The sequence below is a fragment of the Anoplopoma fimbria genome, chromosome 15 (genome assembly GCF_027596085.1).
Source record: "Anoplopoma fimbria isolate UVic2021 breed Golden Eagle Sablefish chromosome 15, Afim_UVic_2022, whole genome shotgun sequence".
Lineage (NCBI taxonomy): Eukaryota > Metazoa > Chordata > Actinopteri > Perciformes > Anoplopomatidae > Anoplopoma > Anoplopoma fimbria.
Window position 1 is genome coordinate 20,765,785 of NC_072463.1, and position 15,316 is coordinate 20,781,100.

The 15,316-nt window shown below is 40.2% G+C and overlaps 1 protein-coding gene across 3 annotated transcripts in view; it reads left to right on the forward strand.

The window, feature by feature from the left end:
• Positions 1–15,316, forward strand: part of c15h14orf180 (chromosome 15 C14orf180 homolog) — a 138,256-nt gene that overhangs the window by 32,148 nt on the left and 90,792 nt on the right. Inside the window, exon 1 of one of the 3 annotated variants that reach the window (XM_054613843.1) lies at positions 3,169–3,301. The exons of the other annotated variants lie outside the window; for them this stretch is intronic. The gene's annotated coding sequence lies outside the window, so the exon portion shown is untranslated. Of the gene's footprint in view, positions 1–3,168; positions 3,302–15,316 lie in introns of those variants that run through there. 3 annotated transcript variants of the gene reach the window in all.

The following is a 15,316-nucleotide window of genomic DNA, read 5'->3' on the forward strand; positions in this document are numbered from 1 at the left end:
CAATTCTTCTATTGAGTCTGTTTTTTGTGTTTTGTGTGGTGCGGGTGTGGAACTTTTACGCTGCTATCTTTTCAAGGACCTTTGACTCAATGGGATTATCCTGACTAAATAATGATTTAAAAATAAAGTTTATGGTTAAAATTGTAGTTTCCATTTTTCGAGCAAAATGTACAGTAGTATATTACTTCTATAGGCTTTCTTGCATAGAGTTAAATGAGAAGATTGAAACCACTCATGCCTGTAGACTAAATATAAGCTACCAAAAGCATTCGGTTAGCTTAGCAGGAACACATCATGATAAAAAGGCCAAAATTGCTCCGAGGCTTTGACTTTTAACATAAGTCCATGATATGTGGCTAGTTAGTTTATTGGGGGAGAATTACAGTGTCTGGTTCTCCATTATTTTTCGCTATGAGGGTGGATTGTCAGCAGGTAGAATGAAAAGCAAAAAAACCCATTTCCTACAATAGTATATTTACTTTACTATTCCATGTACTGCACGGTGACATTGTGATTTAACTCAACTGGAATTTGTAGCCTTACAGGTGTTTGGAGCTGCATGGGTCTCAGAAATAGTTAATTTCATGGTTGGCACAGTGCACCATCCCCCTCTGTATTGAGGTTAAGCCCGTGTGAATGCATAGGTTTCTTGAACAGCACATACCTCTGACATTCTCTGGCTGCTCTGTATGTGTGAAATGGTGTGTGGTGAATCACACTTCTTTTTCCTTTTAGCATGGCTAGCACCCCTTTTGATTTTTCTTAGGCTCCATTACTCTTCAATCTGGACCAAAATTTACTTAAATGGCTGCCAGCACATCAGAGAAAATAATATTTTTGTTCTTTATGTTTGAATAGACAGGGCTTTTAGTATGATGTGCCACTTTTACCTGAAAAAAATATTTAAACCATAAGATTTTGCTTTAAATAAATTGTGAATTTAAAATGCAATTATGGTTACATTAAAAAGCAAAAGAGAGAAAGAACATCTCTTTTCATTGTGTGGTCTTGATTGGACAGTTTTATGTCTTGTGCATTGAAATATATGACTGAATGACATACACCTCTGCAAGTAGTAGTATGAGCGCTGCACATAGTGAGGCCATCACATTAAAGGGTCTGTGACCCTCGTGGCCACCTCACAGATGGACATCCATCCCAAACACTCTGTGTCCTGTGACCGTAATCTTGACTCTTGACCGGGGTCATTGAACTTGACAGGATCCCGACCTTGAAGAAGATGGAATATGGAAGACATCAGGCTCACGCTGACCCTGGCTTTTAGCACAAGTGATTTTTATATGCACTTCCACCTGACACTGACAGATGATGAGCTCCTTTTTTTCTTTTGACAGACGCATGAAACAATGAGAGTAAAACCGCCGTCTATTTGACAGTCATCCTTATTTGCTGGTTTTAATACATATAATTAGAATTTGTCATCTAAAATTGTCAGATAGAACCAAGCAAATCTTACATAGTGAGTTTGGCAGCCTCCCTGACTCTCATTGTGTTCGGATAAAAATAACATTTGAAATGTGTTGATGCCAAACACTGGCAAACCGATAGAGAGCACAATATGAAACAGATGCCACCACAGATGGGGGATAAACAGCCACATACTTTTCTGTTACAAAGCAGAACTGTCACTCGCAGCAGTAAATGATTACTGTGTTGTAGAGAAGTAGGGATTCAGAGCCTGGTGTCTCGTGGGTTTCATGGCATTCTGTACATCTGTCTTACTGTGGATAATGGAAAATCTTCACCATGGCCTTTGATATAGTTCACTTGACACACTAAGGCAGAAATTATCTTTGCCTTTTGATTTCTTCTTGCTGAACCTTGAGCCATTGGTACTCTGTTGCTCAGCACTAGAGCATCCACCTGTTTTAGCAGACAAAGGCATTATTCACCGGGAATGATCATTTTAAGTATTGATACTTACATAAATGAGTATTTATGTGATTATTTTTGGAGAAAATCTATGCTACTGTATGTTGCATCATTGTGTTGAAATCTTGGAAAATTAAGGCAGTTAATTCATTAAAGCTTCATTTAAAATCAAAATTTCTTTTTCAATCAACACAATCACACATTTCCCCCCCTAAGGATCGTATAATGAGTTCAGTTTATCCCTGTGTTACCTGTAGTCTTCTTACTGTAAGTGGGAAACCCAGAGGCGTCTTTCATTTGTTCACCTTCTCCTCTGGTGTGACGATTATATGCAGGAAGTTTTGATTAACTGCCAGCAAGGATAAGATATTACAGTAACTGTCATCCTCCCACTGTATTTATTATGCAGAGTTTTTAAATTTTGGCCACTGTGTTTAGGGGGGAGGCGTGAGGAGCAGGCGAGACAAGGTCTGGAGCTGTCACCTACTGAGGGAGCCCAAGGGAGACCAGGCAGTGATTTACACTCTGGCAGGACACCCGCAGTCGTCAGCATGGTGTGTTATGACATGTAATCACAGAAAGACTTTTGGTGTTGCTCCTCTCTTTGTCTCGGTGCAATTTCTAGCCCTACCCCCCGTCTCTCACCCTGCAACCCTATGGCTATATGGTTTATTTGAAGATTTTCTAGGCTTTTCTTCCTTTAATGCTGTGATTGAATTTGCATTTGTCCTTTTTGTAAGGCAGCGGTTATATGTGTTACGGTATAGAAGTTTCCAGAGGTGCATCTTTATAGTTAAACCTAGAGGCTGAGCACATTCGGAGTGCTGGAGGGATTATAACAGCTGGTAATCATGAATATTTGTTTCTACCAAACCCCTATAACAAAAGAAACCTGCATAAATGCTGGATTTAAACATCGGAATAAGGTAGGTTTTTATAGTATGTGCAATATACGTCCATTTGTCCATCTTTTTACATGGTTATTTAGTCTTTATTCAATCATAAGATGTGTAATACATTTCATAAGATTTTGTGAGGAGGGTTAATAATATTTTGTTGTTTCAATGTTTTGTGGCTATGGAGCTACACTTGTCATATGTAAGAATGTGGTTACCTTTAGCGTGACTTCTCTGGGAATATTCCTGTTTTTAATACCAGTGGAGTCATGGTGGTTCATGAGGGGGAAAAGGCATCGGTATGTTGGTCTGCGTCAGTGTGTAGCCTACTGCTGTAGGTGCTATGTGTCTGACTGTCATCTCCTCTTTGCGGGTCACTCATCATGGAGCCACGGTTTGGCACTGACTCTTAACACAGCCAGCTCTCAACCTGAAGCCTTCCTTCTCCTCTGATCTGCTGACTCACTCTGCACATAGCAAACCAGTCCAGGAGGGAGGAACACCAGCAAGAGGTAAACAGAGTAGCTGAGAGGCTTGGAGATGACGGGTTCAGCAGTACAGAAGCTTTGCAGTTTTTTTTAAGCAAAGGGCAAGCACTCAGGGGTTACGAACACCCACGCACAAATATTTTAGCATGCAGACAAATATTTTAGTGTGGGTGTTTGTAACTGTAACACACAGACGGAGAGAGAGAGAGAGAGAGAGAGCGAGAGAGAGAGAGAGAGAGAGAGAGAGAGAGAACAAGAGAATATTTTCTATTTTCCATGCCCTGGGCGTTAGACATACCAGGAGCGACAGAAATCTCGCCAAGTGGGATAAGATCATAAAACTGCAAGGCACTCTCCTCTCATTTTCAACTAAATGGATAAAATGGTGTCAGCATGTTACTGCGAGCCCCTCCGGATCCGAAATGCTGGCAGGGCTATAAACTAAAGCAGTTACTCCATGACAAGACATAGAGTCCTTTCCCATCAAGAAAGATTTAATTTGGAATGGTGTAGCAATTGCAAACAAATATCACAAAATAAAGCAGGGCTCGGAAATATTGTCAAAAAGTTATAATATTTTGATGCTCTTGACCAGATGCGTCAATATCAATATGCATCAAGAAATCGTTATTATTATGATTAAGATGGCCAGTTTCTTACGTACCTAGATCACAAGTTAATTATAATGCAACCTCAAACAAAAAACAAAGCTACAGTACGTCATGATATACGATTATCTACAGCTATATATTTAAGTGTAGGAAAAACATAATGGGGTTCTTTCCTGCTTATTTGGGAGGTAAACCGACCAGTGAAACAGACAGCTGGCATAAAATGTATTGATTTTGACCAAGGCTGCTCTAGCCCATTCCATCACACTTGGTTATTTGGTAAATACTGTGTTACAGCTGGTTGTTTACAGAGCTGTTGATAGAAATTCCCTCTCGCGTTGAAAAGGAGTGCTGTGTTTAATTCCTTTTCCTCAATTTTGCTGATCCTGTTCATTTTTATTTCAATTACTGCCGCCCCTTCTCTCTTCTTTACAAGAAGAAATTGTACTGTCAGTTTTCAAAGTCATTAGGCTTTGCGTTAACCTCTGCGACCAACAGGGTCACATGTCACTTCATGGTCTGGGCACAGATGACAAAGGGAACAAGTGAAAGAAAGGAAAAAAGAGTGATAATGATAAACTGGGTGAAAGGACACCTAAAGGTGCTAGATTCTGTCAGACTGGCTGGAGAGGTGTCAGTTGGCAATCTACGGAACGGTCACAGTTTGTAGAAGAATCCCTCTGAGACGATCGTCACTGGAATTGGTTTCCACTCAAATGTAAGACAATTAAAGATACAACGTGGAAATCTTGAACATAAGTCACTGTGAAATGGCTGCTGTGTGTCATTCCTTTACTCAAACACATTACACACCTCTGCTTTGACAGTCAAGGATGTCCTCTTTATGGTGCAAAGTGCTCTTTGTGTACCTAAATGTCCCTGTTGTGTCCTGCATGATAAAACACCTGCACTGGTTTCAAAAATCCCTCTATTACTTTCCAACAAGGGACCTGTTAAGAAAGTTTATTACCTCAAGGCAGGAAGCAGAGTGTCTTCACTCTTCTTGTTTGCTTCTCTGTCATTTTGGTTTTGACAGTGCTGTGGTGTGATTATAGCTGAAGGCAAGTTTAAACTCCATGTGCCGGCTCTCCATGAGGCCACACAATTATCTGGAGCTTCATAGCAGAGCCCGACTCTGGCACATTCTGTGTCACCATATTGGGTATGAGTGCAGGGTGCGAATGGAAGCTACCTCTGGAAAACCTCCCCTGAAGGCACAGTGAAACAGATCAGCTGCTGGTGTTTAGTGGATTGCAGTGTAAATTGTCACGTTAACATGAATTTCTAAAATGACACTCTAAGCTGGATGTGAGCTGTCTTCTTTATTAAATGAAATATTGTTTATTGCGGTATGTGCGTGTGTGATTTTCTGAAGGATAACAGCGGTGAAATCGTTATTCAGTCCTGCACCATCTGTGCTTTGAGAAAAGGGTTTGAATGAGGCCCACGTGATTGAGTGGCACCTGCTTGTCAGAAGGTTGCTGCAAAATATTGCTGCATTGAGAGAAGGCACTACTCCACCTGCATGCCAATCAGGCTAATCCCCTCCACCTACATGCACTCACACACGAATGTGTGCTTTCTCTCCCTCACTCTCTTCTCCAGTGTTTCTTTACAGCGTATCCCCTGTAGGTATCTCAACATGCATTCATGCATTGAACGCTTGCAAACAGGCACTAATTACATTTTTCTCTGTGTGTACTTTGTACTCAGTGTGGTAGATATCAGTATGTTTTGTCAGAGGGATTGTCTTACCTAAACATGGAGGTAAACTGACACTGACGCTATTTAATGTCTGCTCACTCCCACATGGCTGCCAGCATTTATTTACCCACACTAAAAATGCTGGATGTGTGTCAAGCAGGATTTTGTTTTGTTGTTGTTTAAAGTAGCTGGCATCCATAAAAACACTATCAATGAAAAAGGACAGGAGGGAAAATGAGGAGTGTTCTGTCTGCTGTTTTTAAAGCTATTGATTTACACAGGGGGAGATGTGAAAAGGACCTTTACCCAAGCTCATGATCATCTCTGGTGTTGTATGTGTAGGTGTACTTGCTGGAGGTGTGCGTGTGTGCGTGCGCGTGTGTATATGTGATCATACAAGCTGGCATGCATCTGCATGAAAGTATTTGTGCGAATGTGAAATAGCCTGAAACAGGGGGTTATGATCAACTGTGTCAGCAACAGCAGCACAGCTATGCACACACAAAGCAAAAGCCCATTCTCCTGAGCATCTTCTCTGATCTCTATCTTCTCTGTCATGTCAATGCAGTAACAGGTGTCTCACCTAAGGCAAAAACACTGTATCACTGTCTTCCCCCTTTTTATCACTCTGGATTTATCTTTCATTACAGCTCTCTGGGATAAAGTGGGAACATCGTAGTGAACTTGGTACCCAGGCTTCCATTGTGCGCTATAGTATCACTGGGATGAACAACATGTTGCAGCCTAGTTTGGACACATTCCCAGCAATGCACGCATGCTGGCTGGCTAGATTAACAGAAGGTCATGACATGACACAGCAAGGTGTTATGCTGGCGACGGCACCAAGGTGGTGCCAGGCACTGGAGCCCAGACCAGGCACTGGTAACTGATTTAGGTTGTGGGTGGTGTGTGGGTGGGTGGTGTGTGTGTGTGTGTGTGTGGGTGGGTGGTGTGTGTGTGTTTTTGATTAGATTTTGTTCATCAAGGTATCACACAGTGAGGCTGCACGTGTAAATCTTTATTGCAAATTGGATTTGATCTGTAATATCATCAGCCATGGCTAATGGTAGATGTGAGATTTCACAATGACTGCAAATTACTCGTTGAAATGTGACATTAACATGAAAATGAGACGATAAGGAAATAAGAGTCTGGGAGTATTTTGAGGGAAAGTGTGACAGAAATGCATCGTTTCCTTCCTCTGTTTACATTGCGCTCTGTATGAGTCATCATGTTATGCGTTTCTGCTTGTCCTTATACCTCTAATATCTCATCCCTCCTCCGCATCCCTCCCACATTCCCTCTCTCTGAAGCAGGCAGTCTGGCTGAAGAACAATAGAGCTGCTCTCCCTTGATTAAACACTGTAAGATTAATTCACATATCAGCGCGGTTTGACAGTAGGATGTGTCTTTCACAGGAAGCTGACATCATTATCTTTCTGACTCCTGGAGCCTCGCGCTCCTGTTCTCTAAATGTAATTTAAGCAACATGAGTTTCTACCTTTTTATGAAATGCAAAAATAGTTATTCACAGTCGCCCTGAGTGGAGGACGTTAATGATGCGGTCAAAGCCCTTTCAAAACTGGGTAGGCAGGGAAATAATGATCCATGAATACACAAATCACTCTTCAGTCCATGTGTGAATACATCTTAAACAGCATCTGGCTTCTTGAATCTGACATTTAATATTTGCAATTCTACATGTATGGTTTCTAGTATACAGTTGATGAACTAAAGTAAGCGTATATGATCAGCAGCTGAATTCAGCATGTATAGCATTCAGTGCAGTGTTAAATGTCAACTCTCTAGCTGGACTTGTTATGTCTCGTTATTTTTTTTATTTTTTTTCACTTTTTCTGGCAATGACAAGACCATGTAGGTCTACTAACTATAGCTTCTGTTGTAGGTGCAGCCTTGTAGTGTCCTTATTGCCTTCAGTCAGATAAACAGGATGCTTGGTGGGCATTAGACTAATAATAGCCCGAGCATGGTGAAGGCAAACACCACCTGGCAAATGTCACAGCCAAGTCAAGTGACTTGTGGGAGGGCCATGCTTACATTGAATCAGCTGTAATTGTGGCTGATTGAGGTATTACACACTAATAGTATACGCATTCATCAGATCCATTCTTTGCAAACTGAAGCATTACTTCAGAGAGGCACTTAAGCAAGGCAGCTATTATAAAATTATTTTCTCAATTGCTCATTTGTCTGTGGAATTAAACCCAACTGTCAGGAAGAGGAGGTACATTTAAACAGTATTCAGAAAAATGGAATTTGCCAGACAGGAGTAATTCCCCCCCCAAAGTTTCTCTGAAGCCGGTCAATAAACAATCTGCATAACTTTACCGCATCAATATTTAATGTGCTAGCTAAAGGTCTCCTCTCCTACAGGTCGCAGCCAGTCTGCGTCTGTGGCGAATTTCAAAGTAGTAAACATCAAACCCAAACAGTCCCAACGGGTTTCACCGCCGTGTGTCCCTGTGAGTGTGTACTTGTGTGTGTGAGTTTGTCTGTGTGTATGCATAATGAAGAGTGTTTGTGTTTAATATTTTCATTGTACTTTGCAAGTCTGCCTATGTGTCTGTGGGTGTTTACATACATCAGAGAGAGAGAGCCTCAAAGCCCTCCCAAGCCAGTAAAAACGATCTGCTCCCCCAAATTGCTTACAGCCGGTCTATCAGTGGGGAGGGGAAAATATAGGGGGTGAATTTTTAACGACGCAAACAAATGAGCTAACACAGGCACACAATTAGAGGGAAGTCATGGCTATGTGTCGTCTTTAGATGAGCAACATGATGGCCTCTTTACCCCTGGCGGGGGTAAAGCCCTGCCCCAGGAGATCGCTCATTAGGGCTGAGGAGAGGAGAGGAGGGGCTGCTGACAGTCAAGACAGTGGGCGTGGAGAGGGGGGGGTCGCTGCCGCTAAAGGGAGAAGAGGGGCCCGGCTAAAGTCCTCTCACAACGAGGGTCATTGTGATTCTCTGGAAGACATTAGCTCATGGTGAGACCTACTGCTGCTAAATCATCAGGCACTTTAAGGGACGGCTGACATAATCGCTGCATTAACTCTAGTGGCTAAATATTGCTAATATTTAATTTGGATACTTGGTAGTGTGATGAATTCTATTTTCATCTTTTACAGTTTTAGTCATAGATAAATCTCACATCCTGTATGAATATTGTGTCATTTTTTGCAGTTTTACTCAGTTACTCATATTTCTTTTTACCACAGATGTGTCTTATTAATAACTTACAGAGAGCCCAAACCATTTGAGGAAAAAGGAACTATTAATATTCTACTGATCAACACAAAAAAATAGATATTTGTTGATTGAAATTCAGAATCCTAATAGATCGACAATTATGAAACCACTCGCCAACTATGCGTGATGTATTGTAATGCAGAAGTGTCACTTACAGAGTTTGTCTTCATCACTGATATAATCATTAATGATGCATCTCATTAATCCTGATGTGGTTGTCACAGATCATGCATTTTTTTAATTGGTTGCATATGAACTTTGTCATAAGGGTTCAGTATAACAGAATGGGCATTGTGAACAGGAACTGTACTGTACATAGAGGCTTTATCTGATTGTGTGACTGTAAGGATGAAGTGAATGTGATCTCCATCACAAAAGCCTTTGTTCAGTGGGCGCAGCAGCTTTTGGTCCCATTACGGGACTGTACATGTAGCGCACTCCTGGGTCTTTAGGAGCTGGAAGAGTGCCACCAGATGGTTAAGAGAAGAAGTGAAAATGTCGTTTTCCAGCCTGCATCTTTTTTAATGAACCATTACAGTGTGCTGCATCTCATTTGCAAGTAACGGAAACAATACTCTGACATAAAGGTGCTAAATTCCATAACTCGCAAATCACAATAACTCACTATTGTATACTGTAGCTATGTTGTTATGTATGTATTCTAGAGGCTAACATAATGCGCATAATGTTGAAACAAATGTCCCATTTGGGGACAATAAAATCCATTTATTGTTTTTAAGAAAATTGATAGATTGACAGATAAAAACTACAGTTTGAGGATATATGTTACTTAAGACGGACTACTATCAATTGAAGGTTGGCGCTGGCAACATTTCCTTCTAAATTCAAATAATGTTTTGATAAAATAATTTTGAGTAAAACTTGTTGGATTAACCGTAGTGTGGTAACAGCAGTTCACCCATCACAGCCCACTAGATACTACAGTAATGATTTGTCAAACTTTCTCTTTGAAAATGACTGCCATGCTTTACTTCTCTGTTGATCAAAGGAACTAAACCCAGACTAATTCATTAGTTTTCTGTCTCTTGTTGAATAACCCTGTGCTGATGTATTCAACTAAATTTGCATACTGAGTATTAGCTTTGGAGCAAACTGGGCTTCACACAAACAATTACATAAAGCTTAATTTCAGCAGCTAATTGGGAATCGAGTAAGCATCTCTAATCTGTTAAACAAAACGAAATAGTATTTTGTCATCCAATTAATATTCTCAGTTTAGCTAATTAAAAATCCAAACCAGAGTATACACTAGTGAGTTGAGTGTGAAGTTAGACTGACAGGAGTTTAGCACCCTCATAAACACAACACCCAGAGCCATGTAGAGAGTAACAATGAGGACGGATGGGCTGTTCTGTGGGTTTTTAAAGCTTTTTTTTTTTTTTTTTTTTTTTTTTTTTTTTTTTTTTTTTTTTTTTTTTTTTGAAAGCTTAATCCACTTAAAAGTAGGTTCTTGACACATCCATTTGAAAGATCTCTCATAAATGTATTACCAGAAGCCATAGTAACTGTTGGGATTTGTATAAAGGTACATTTAAACCATTCAACCTCAGCGCCTCTGCAACTGTGTGCTTCTGACACCTTTCTGGAATAATTATGACCGTATTAGCTTGCCATGAAAGAGATGTGATGTTAACTAAAGAGGCTTCTTTTTATCAAATGGATGCTGTGAGTCTTTGTGACTGTCAGCCTGTTGGACACCACATCTACTGTGAATAAAAGCTAAGTGCCAATTTCTCAGCATTTTAATGAAAATGGATCTGGGAAGCCATTTATGCCTTTTGTTTCCAGGCATCCAGGCTCTTTATTCATCATCTGACCTTTCACCTGTCAAAGTTGGACGCATTTAACGCAGTGATGTGTCAGTGAATCTCACAGGAAGAAATCTGTTTGATTCTCACATCCTTGTACACTGGCTGAAGGTAGATCTATCCACTGATGCCTGAGATTTTTTTTTAATGAAATATCTACTAGCTTCAAGGGTCCCTTTCAAACTGATGTGTCAGCGATTCCCAACTGCTCGATATCTGTTGTTGCTGTTTTGTTGTGGTGCACTTTCAAGGACTCGTACTGCAAAGCAAGTTTATGTCTAACGCTCTCAGCGCTTGACCTTGGACGAAATGGCTACCACCTCTATCAATCACCAGCTCAACCAAGAACAAGAGAAAATGATGCCGCTAACAACATTATCACAGCACTTGTTCACATCTCATTGATTTGACAAAAGCCATCACTCACATGTCACATGGATCAGTGCTCTATTACAGGAGGGACGGGCAGCACAAAAGGGAGTGTAGTGGTCTTGGTGATGAGGCCAAAATCCCATGTTGTGCAGGGAAAGTATTAAAAAAAAATCTAAAAATATAGCAATTCAATTAAAAAGCAGTCCAAATCATGGCCTGAAAAGTTATCGTCATGTTGAATCAACAGCTCTCATGCAAAAGAAACAAAAACTAATCCTCTTGACGAAGGACAAATAAGTTATTACAAGGCTATTTAATTGGTTTGTCATATATTGTAAGGTGTTTCTGTTATTTTGTCCACTCCTTGTATCAGACATTAACTTCAATAACCTTATTCTCATAATTAATTGTATATTTGTAAATGTTCATCAAAGTGAGATTTGCAGACACATAATCATCTCCGCATCACCTTCTCATATTCTCAGATTAAACATATGACTTAAAAATATTCAAAGTAGACCAGCAGTTTTGTATTCCCCTTTTATAAAGTTTCAGGATTTACCAGGGAGAGATTTTTTAAAAAGAGAGGTCCAAGTCAATGCAGCAGAGATATCCTGGCTTTAATTTTTAATATGGATCAAACTCCAGAAACGCTGGATCCTTCACTTCAATGAGGCAAGTTGAGGCCCTTTTAAGTTTTTAGTTTCTTTCCCAGCAACATATGGTGAGCAGTTTCCAGTCAGGCCATAGGGGGATATGTGCCACATCCCCGAAACAAACTCTTTCTGCCTTCCTTTTTATAAGACTGATGCTCCAATTGGCCTGTCAAAAAAAAGGAAAATGCTTTTAATGTTTTGATTAATTATTGATCACAGTAGCACCCACGCCCCCCCACTCCATCCCTGACATAAAGGCCACAGATCGCTCAGTTCTTTCAGGGGACAGTGGCACACGCCTGTTCCCCTGCGGGTTGCTGATGTCACACTATTCATCATCTCCTATTGAGAGGTGATGAGGGAATGGATTCACCTAAGAGGATCCCAAGAGGTGGCTCCCTGGACAGCCTTCCCGCCCTCTCGTCCTCTCGCCTGTCCCAGGGGAGGTTTCAATTAAACAGCCTGAATGTTTGGGACATTTTAATCCTCCTTCCACCTGGTTTATCTCTTCAACCACACCGCTAGAGCCCAGACAGTGGAAGAGTGCATCAGGGATAAAACCAACTCTGTGTTCACTTTGTGTACTCGTCTTCTGTATGGAGATTAGAGGCACAGTGTGTATGGGATTAGCCTTCTTGTGTGCATTTAGAGGCCATATAGAGGGAATGTGTTTCTAGATTCAGTTTTGACATTGTAGGTTTTCGTAGGAAGGTGAGCAAGGCTGGTCCTTGTGTTTAACATTTAAAAAGGCAAAGCCCTTCCTGGGGTTATTCATATTTTCTTTCAACCCTTCTCTTAAATCTAATTTTCTGGTATTTCTGCTTTATTTGATAGTGAGGGAGACAGACAGGATGGCAGGGGAGAGAGAGAGAGGGAGAGAGGGGATGACATGAAGCAAAGGGCCCTGGGATGGACACAGATCTGTGCTGCTATTGTAAGGACTCGGCCTCTAACCAATGACTTAGAATAAAACTGACGACATCCCCAACACATTTAAAAAAGAAAACTTTCCTTTCAAACTGAGCTTTTTTTAATCGTGTCCCAAAATGAAAGCTTACTATTGAAATGGAACTTTTAATGTGCACCTCCAATGTACACATTGACAAGAAAAATAACGATACCTAGACAGACTGTTCATATGGCAAAGGGCACATTTTATGTGCACAATGAAGCAGGTAAAAGTTGCCTTCTTGAAGAAAGTTCTTACTGCTACTTACTTCTGACACTAATGCAAATTAAATGCAAATAAAAGCCGTCTTTGCTCTCCGAAAAAAAAAAAAAAAAAAAGGTCAACCTACCTTCAGCTAAAAGAAAATGACGATACCCCAACCTAATTCTTATTCAGTAAGAGCTAAAGCCATTATACCTTGTTTCCGACTACGGAACATAACAGGATAAAAGTTAAAGTTCACCCACACTGAAATTGCTCTTAAATTGTAAATATAACTGCATACAGTCGTGATTTTAACCTCAATCCACTACTTTGTCTTCCAGTTGATCTTAAATATGGGCAGTCAGGGAGCTACTTAGTTTAACTGCTAATAACAAGGAATTCATATGGTAGACATTATTTGACATTTAACATTAATTCTCCTCTTGACTGCAGTAGAAAAAGTCTTGCACGTGCTTCCTTGGTACGTGAGTTTTTGGGGCAATAACAGGATGTCTCCTCTGTCAGCCTGGCTCAGACCTTTCTCAGGCTCATTAGATATTCATCTTAAAGTTGACGTGTTTGTAAGAGAGAGAAAAATTGATGCGATAATATTTAGCAATCAAATTGAACAGGTATGACATAATGGTCGTATACTGAGCTTGGCTTAAGACTTGTATAACATAACTGATGGTTTTCCGTGCCTTTGCTTTGCTCTACATGTCTAAAAGGAGGTGATCTTTGGCTGGAGATTTTCTGAGAAGCAGCATGTTAATGGTCTACTGACAAGGGCTTAATGAGCGTATTGATTTAGGTGATCTTGAATGTAAATTTTTCATGCGTTCTTAAGTCAAACAGTGGAGCTGGCATGTCTGTGCAGGTCATGTGTTAAATGGACATCGTTACTGTTCTACTTTCAGCTCCTCACTCAGCTGCCAACCGAAGCATAGAGAGATTGAAGCCAAAGAAAATTAACCCGAGCAATCTTCTCTGTAATCATTTAGTTCCCAAACTATCACCACAGTTTGTTTTTTGGGATGCTCATTAAAACCTACTTATATTGTTGCTCTGAGCTGTCGCCATGCATTTTTGAAAGGTTGAATATTTTTTTGATGGAAGTGTTTGTTTGTTTATTTCCCAGTCCAATCAGAGAGACTCGTGCATTTCCTCTGAGCCTTTTAACATGCATCCCTGCGTAAATCAATACTTAATGTATCTGTTCTATTCATTTGCACTTTCCAATTCACAGTCTAATGCACACTTCATTAATGAGTCCTACCTGGCTTAGCAAACAGCTGCACCATTAAAAGTGAGTGAATTGTTAATACCCTTTTAAATCAAAGTGATCATAAATATACCCACAGACATGTAGATCATTTTGTATTTCACAGTGTCAGTTTTGTAATTTTAAACTGTTCCATTCGGTCTCTCTCCAAATAAAAGTATACGTACTGTATTATCTATCAGTCTGTGGCAGGCAGAGAACCATCGAAAGACAATCAATGTGTCTTTGGGAAAGGATGAGAATGCCCGGGAGCTAGACAGATTCATCAGTCATCAGACACTCTTAGTGAAATTTAGGAGCTTAATTTTGTCGTTCCAGGCGGTTGATACAGCCAGTGATTCAACGTTGTTATACCAGGGACTGATATCTCCTCTGTAACTGATGTGCAGACGGCCAGCAATTCCTCAAAGAGAGGGATGGTCTCCCCTGCTTGAGTTAATGATGTCAAACTGCTGATTTGTATTACCCTTGGTTCTGTTGTCAATGTAAAACTGGTTCAGATGGTATATAGCAAAGAGAGACGAAACAATTAATTGAATAACAGGCAACTTTTAACAATTATGATGATCAATAATAGTTTGTCATTTATCAAGCAAAAATGCCAATCATTTTCAGCTTCCAGCCTCTCAAATGTGAGAATTTGCTACTTTTATCTCTTTCGTATTATTATCATTTATTTATTTTTATACAAAATGAGCAATTTGAAGACATGGCCTTGGGCTCTAGGACGTTTTGCGATGGCGTCTGTGATGTTTTCTGGTCATTTTTCACTAGTCCCTATTTCTTATTTTTATTCTGTGGTTTTGTGGACTAAATGATGATCAGTCCAAAAATGTGAGCATACACTCAGTTGCCAGTTTATTGGGTACACTTAGCTTAAACTAATGCAATTCAATACGACAGTAGTGCAACACATCCTACCTTCATTAAGGTTTCTGTTTTTGTTGTTGGAAGCTGTAAATGATGGTGCTGTTGAATTGCATTGTTTTAAACTGACAGGTATTTCTATTATTTTGTCCACCCCATTTATATCAAAGATGTAACAACAACAACACCACAACCACATCCTCCAAAATGATCAGTCGAATCAACACCTCTCCAAAACAGTTTCAACCTAAACTGAACAGTAGTCTTGTTCATGAAGGTAGGATTAATGCAGCGCTGTT